Below are 7,297 nucleotides of genomic sequence, written 5' to 3' on the forward strand. Positions count from 1 at the left end.
TCAGAAACGACACCATTTCATCGCTTTTTTTTAATTAATTAATCTTTTTGGCATAACAACATTCGCCTACAGCCTTTCTGAATCTCGGTTGTCGTTACAGTGCGGGCGGGCGTTCGAATAATTTTTAGGATTAGTCCTCTTTTTATATATATATATATATATATATAGGATTACGACTCTAATGGGTTATTTTGTTATTAGATTCATGTCATGATTTGTTATTTATTATAGTATTTTTTCTCATAAAAAATACATATAAATCAAAAATAATTCTGAATCCATCAACTAAACGTCCTCTAATTCTTCTTTTAATTTTGTCACATGAACATTTTTTAAATTGAAAAAAAAAAGTCTCGCGAATGGTCCCTATTAAGTTTTGGATGGAAACTTATAAATTGAACTCATAATTACAGCTGACAATTCGGGTAACGACATGATGATACGATTTAAAATTTACACGAAATTAGTAGGTTTAGGTATATTATAAATGGGTTTAAGTCATAATCAAATTGACACAATTAACATGATTAATAAATGGGTTAGGTTAGGGTTGACCTCCTAACACAAAGTGAAACGAATTGACACAATTAACTATATGTGTCATCTGTAATCTAATGATATGTTATGTAATATGAAAGTTTATATGACATATTAAATACAAATAATGTGAATTTTAATACTTGTAGGTAAAATTCATTTATTTTCTTAAAGAAAAATATAAATTGACCAATAAACATGTTAAACATGTCTTGACCGTGTTAAATAAGTCATTATTATATTAGTTATTTATTCAATATATTAATTTAAATGAGTTATACGGGTTGACACGATTAACACAATTAATAAATGAGTTGTGTTTAGGTTGACATTTTTGGCACGTTTAATAAACAGGTCGTGTTTGAATTGATATTTTTTTACACGATTAATAACCGAGTTAACACAAACACGACCCACTAACACGAATTACCACCCCTACTCATAAGCATAAAAAACCTAAACTCTGTTCTCTATTTAAAAATTGGACTCATGAAAGATTTCTAATTTTTGTTCTCTTTTTAGAAATTAGACTAATGAAAGATTCCTAAACTTGCTTTCTCTTTAGAAATAGTATTTGACTTAAAAGATGAACCGTATTTGTCCTTAATTGAAAAGAACAAAATTTATCCTTTATTATATATAAGAAGTTGTATCAAGTAATTAAGATTTGTTTTTCCTATTTTTTTCAAAAAAAAAAAAAAAAATTGTTCTCAATTTTTTATTTAAGATTGAGGAAAAGGGATTTGTCGGAAATGGGGTCAAGATCAGGATCATGGCCAAAATGAGGACCGAAACGGAGAGCTATTAAAGAAATTATAGAACAAGGTTTAAGCAACACATATTTGATTTTTTCTATCTATTTATTCTTAATATATAACTAATTTTACCTTATATTTTTTTAGTTAAAGGACTGAATATGGAACAATATCCCATATCAAGCGTTTTCCATTTATATATTCAACATAAGAATTAAGTTTTGTACATTTTTTTAGTTCAGGACTAAATTTAACGCCACTTTTTAATAACTGATCGATATAATCCATTCTAATTAATAGAGCCTAGCGTGCTCTAAACCTACAAACCAATGCTTAAGACAAAGAAAGAAGACTCAAGACTCATAAGGACAGGCATAAAATCGAAAGTAGTAGGAAAGGGGAACTCCTCTCTAGAGGAAGGGATTCGACTGTTCATAAACCCGAACCACCCGCAAACTCACCCCGTACCGCCCCAATCCAACCCGAAAAAAGCAACCCGCAGCATTATTTTTTAATTTTCGGCCCATTATACCTTCAATCCAAGTGTTTTGGGCGAATTGTGGGTTGGGCACATAACAACCCGCAACCCAACCCGCACAACACAGCCCCATGATTAGTTTGGTCCATTAAGTTTACTTCCAGCCCGTGCTCTCTCAGGCCCAGCATTACTCACCCAGCCCAGCAGGCCTTCGGCCCATTCATTACCGCATTAGGGGCTAGGGCAGGCAAGGCAATTAGGCAAACTGCATTACTCTCTCATTCTCGTCTCTTCCGAGTTTCCAGTTCCCTCTCGGCCTCTCTAGTCTCTCGTGTCTCGGCCGGCGCCGCCCCTCTCCCTTCAGGCATTAAGTCTCACAACTCCCCTCAGGCCTTCAGTCTCAGTCGCCCCTGAGCCCCTCTCGTGTCTCGTCTTGGAGTCGGAGCCGGAGGTAACGAAACCTCTCTCTCTCACTTCTTTCGCATCTCTATTTTTTTTTTTAGTGTTTGTTTGGATTGGAAATTTGATTTCTCCTTTGATGTTTCTTGGTTCGTGATCGACTTGAAGAGTGGCTGGTTGGCTGGTTGAAGAGTGGGTGGGGGGGGATACCAACGGATTGGCAGAAGCTAGTGGTTGATCGGAAGAGTGGCTAGTTGATCCCTATTTCTTCCAGACCTTAGACTCTGAAGGTTAGTTTATTCGAGATTATGTACATTTGATTTGTTTTAATTGTACATTCGAGATTATGTTATTGAAGATCCTACGAGCATAGGTTATGTTCGAGCATAGGTTATGTTATATAGCACCAGATTACCTTCGAGCATAGGTTATGTTTTAAGCATTCGAGCATAGGTTATGTTCCTCAACTAAGAAAAAAAAATTATTTGAATCCAATCATACGCACAAAGTGTATGGTATTTAGCGTATTAATGAATGTTTGTTTTAAGCATTGTCTGTTTAGCGTATTAATCAATGTTTTAAGCATTGTCTATTTTTCGGTTTAGGATGGACAACTTCTTATCATCATCAAGCAACAACACCCAAACTTCTGGATCTAGACTAATTTATATTTGCTTTGTATTTGATGTTGGATGGACTACTATGCTTCATGTTTAATGTTAGATGAACCGATAAAGATGGTTGCTATTTCTATTTAATGATGAACTTTGAATATTATATTGAACTTTAAGTCTTTGATTTTTTGAATGTTGAAACCGACCACCCAACCCACCCCGCACTGCCCCAACCCAACCCGAACATCGTTGGGTTGTGAAATTTTTCTAACATCGTTGGGGCCAAATATGTGCAACCCGCACCCTTTGGGGCGGGGGAAAAAAAATTATACCCCGCACCAACCCAACCCATGAACACTCCTACTTTTTAACATAGGGAGTCCGGAGTCTTCATAAATATATTTCCATTTTTTATTTTGCTTTTGTTTTATAGTGCTAAAGCGTTTGGTCTTCCTTCTTAAAACAGTAATTAGAAATACTACAGAGCAAAAAAAAAAAAAAAAACACGTGGGTGCGTTTAGAACCCATTTTAAAATAATTCTGTTTTTTGTATGAAATTAGAAATGAAAATATTTTCAATCTCATACAAAAATCATTTCTGAAAATACGTTTAATAGCTTTATTGAGAGATTATTTGAATATAAAAAAAACTCAAACTTCGTTTAGTTATACTTTTTTGAAAACATCTAATAGTATTTTAAAGAATATATTAAATAATCTTCTTCTTTCTTTTCACTTTACCCTCATATTTGAAATGGTAAAAATGAAAACGACTTATTTCTGTTTTTAGTTTCTCTCTCATATTACACTAAACTAAAATCTAGTTTTCTTTCCATTTTTTGTCCTTCATCCACTCCAAACGCAATCTCCTTCCCAGTTTTATTTTTTCTTGTTGGAAAACGTGAAAACGGCTTCAAAACTGAAACTAAACACGCAGACTATGTCGTTTTACATTGAAGAATGAATGAGAGGAATGAAAACGACATATAGCATGAACTATATTATGAGCTGTATGTTGTTTTCCTATATATAAGAAACAATACTAGGATTATCTCTTCACGTAATTTTTTGCATTTATATTTGAGACGTTCATTTTTTAAGGCGTGAATCGAATAAGCAAACAGCAGCTAACTCCTGATGAATCTTTATAGAACAAAGCATGAACCATAATCAAATATTCAAATTAGAAATATATTACACGCCGAAGAACTCAAAAACAATTAATAATAATTTGCATTCTTGTAATGATTAAGAGACTATAATACATCACACGACCTCACAAAAGAAAATAAACCACCAATAAAGCTTATTAATTACTACAACAGCATGAAAGAATTACGTAACGTATATAATGAATGAAATGCAATATTGGTTAAATCATAACAGCTCAAGCTGTAGTTAAACTCATCATCATCATGATCATGATCATCAGTGTCCACCTCCGCCAGAGCTTGGACCAGAGTTCTTGATCCCTCCTAGAGTTTGAACTGCATTAGGGAAATTGTGACCACCTCCTCCAGAACTTGGACCTCCGGTTTTGATCCCTTCAATGTACAGCCCTTCAAAGAGAAACTCAATGCCTTCGCTCGTCGAGCTCCGCGGCGGCGCCGTCAGAGGACGAGCTTCCGATAAAGAGCTTGCGATGACAAGAACCATGAAGAAGCTGATCTCGATCATTAGAGGCTTCAGACTACTTCTGGCCATTTGGATTAATGTATTGCCAACAAGTATAAGAAAGAGAGTAATTAAGCAGATTACTCAAACGTACTGATATGAACTTTTCAGTTGTTGAAGATGATCTGAAAGATATTGGTTTGAGTTTTGATGTGCATATTTGGTGCAGTTTGATGCCCTATTTATAGTAATGCTACTACTTTGTTCAACGAAGGGCCAGTGGCCGTTCAAAACAACACGTGGGTGGATTGAATTGGACATTAGACAGGTGCCGCCACTGGTCTCATATCTTTTTAACAAGAATGCCCGGAGTCAAGACAAGAATATTTTGTATTCTCAAAGGGAAGAGATGTGAAAAGTCCATTAATAAAGTTTTGCTTTTCCAGGACAAAAAGGAAAAGTAATTGAATTTGTTGTAAATTTTCAGTTTTAATAAATCCCTAATGGCCAGTGCAATATTTCATTATTTTTTTTATGGAAAAGAAAAATAGTTTTAGTGTTTTGCTTTTTAATTTTAAAATTATGCCCCCTTACGTAACTGCTTTTGTAATCTTATTTTAAATACAATACCGGGGGCACCCCCACAAATAATACACACGTGGGACTAATTACTTTCATCGTGACCATTTTTTTAATTATGAAAAGTTAAACAAATTTGGCTAAGAATCCTGTATATTCCAATGGGGTGATGTGATCAATTACTTCTCAAACACTAGAGAGTTTTAGTCAAAATTGGTACCAGAAAGTGTTGGAAGCACAACAATTCCGAATAAAATTTGACCGTACAAAATGTGTTTTTTTTTTTTTTTTCCCCCCTTTTCCGATTATTTTCATCCTTGTTATTTTTTTCCCCTATAATCTCTGGTTTGGAAAGTTCGCAACAGCCACACACACACACAAAAAGACATGGAAAATTGGTAATGAAATTCCATATTGTCCATTACACATAGACAGGTATTCCCTCCAATATGTGTGTACGCATGATGGCTTTTTAAGATCATTATCATCGTCACAAATTCGTTCAAAAAGTAAAATGAATCAAATATAAGACCTAAAGTCCTCACCGACGGAGGTTCTTCTTGTTACTATGATCTAGTTAAGCTCGTAACTTATGACCATATAAACATTGTTTCCTTATTGGCCAAATAAGAAGATTCATAGTCATTTTCATATATCGTAATTCATTTGGTAGACTGGTAGTCGAGTGGTTTGCAGTCATATGGTATTAGAGAGAAGCGGGAGAGAGAGAAAAACGAGTATTGATTTTCAATTATGATAATTACTATGGTATTTTGGGCTCTCGACTCTGTATTTCGTCCATGAACTCGTTACTGGTGGGGTTGAGATGGCGGCAAGGGCAACGTTTGCTGTTGTGAGGCACATGTGGCGAATCTAAGGGCCCGTTCAGTTCGTTGATTCAAGTTTTTAATTCGAGTTGATATGTGACTTTATGTGAGAGTTTTTTACTGTAGCAAAAAAGTTAGATATGATTATTTTTTATAGCTTTTTACTGTAGCAAAACTCGAATTCTAAATTCAAATCGGTGAAATGAACGGGGCCTAAGACATATTAGGTGGGATACCAGTAGTTTCATGTAACATTCCATGCGCGCTTTTTCAGCGCTTTGATTGATTATTATTTATGACAGACTGTTGTATATCCTATTTCAATTTGTTTAATCAAGTGAAGTGTTATTTTGATTCAAACAAAAACAAAAAAACAAAAACAAAAACAAAAAAGAGAGAGACATGAAAAATCATCTTTTATTCCTTGCATGATTTTAGTTCAACATTTAACTAAAGTTTCTTTTCTAGGTTAATTGCATTGGTCTGATGCACACTCGTAAATTCCGCTATATTTGGGAACTTGAATTCTAAACTTTTTTTTATTTCGGCAACTAAAACTTTAAATTTGATATTATGTTGCAATTGTAGCTAAAGATTCCTTTTCCTTTTTTTTTTTCGATGCACAATTTGCAGGAAAATGAATCATAATTAGTTTCGCAATAGTAATCAAAGAAAAAACATTTCAAAATTTCCGCTGCACTTACGAACTAATCATATCAAAACAGAAAATGGTTATTCAATTTGGAATAATTTGCAGATAGTAGGTCTAGGTTCTTCTCAAGAATGAATGAAGGTATTACTTCTAATTACATGGAGATCTCAGTAGGCAAAATATAGCCCAATAAGAAGAAAGAAAGGGAGACCTATCCTTGATGAAAATAGGATCCTCGCCCTTAAAGCTTGGGATGATTTGTGCACATCAAAAGGCTATGGTTGTGGAGGCCTGGGCCTCAGACGCTTCCAAGACATTAATAGTGCTTTGGTTGTGTTTGGTATTACTTTTAGCTCTCAAAATCAATTTCTACTTGTAGCAAAAACTTATTTTAGTATTTAGTAATCTTCACAAAAAAAAATTTTAAGAATTTTTGAAGAATCTACAGCCAAAATCAGAATCAGAAGTAGAACTTTAACTTTTAGATTGTACGGGAATCAACATAATACAATTAATGAAACTTTCATAATACTCATAATACCCCTAATAAAATTTAAAATTTACAATCTTTCTAATCTAAAATTCACACTCGTAACATAATATAACATAATATAATATAATATAATATAAAGTAATAGTAATATTGTAACAAATAATATCATAATTATATTAATAACTCTAATATTATTATTTTATCATATAATATAACATAATAATAATATTATAATTATTTTAATAATATGATATTATAATTATTATTTTATAATAATATTATAATAATATTACATATTGTATTATATTGATATAATTATATTTAAAATATTAATAATAATATAATAATT

This window comes from Morus notabilis, unplaced genomic scaffold (genome assembly GCF_000414095.1).
Source record: "Morus notabilis unplaced genomic scaffold, ASM41409v2 Scaffold557, whole genome shotgun sequence".
NCBI lineage: Eukaryota > Viridiplantae > Streptophyta > Magnoliopsida > Rosales > Moraceae > Morus > Morus notabilis.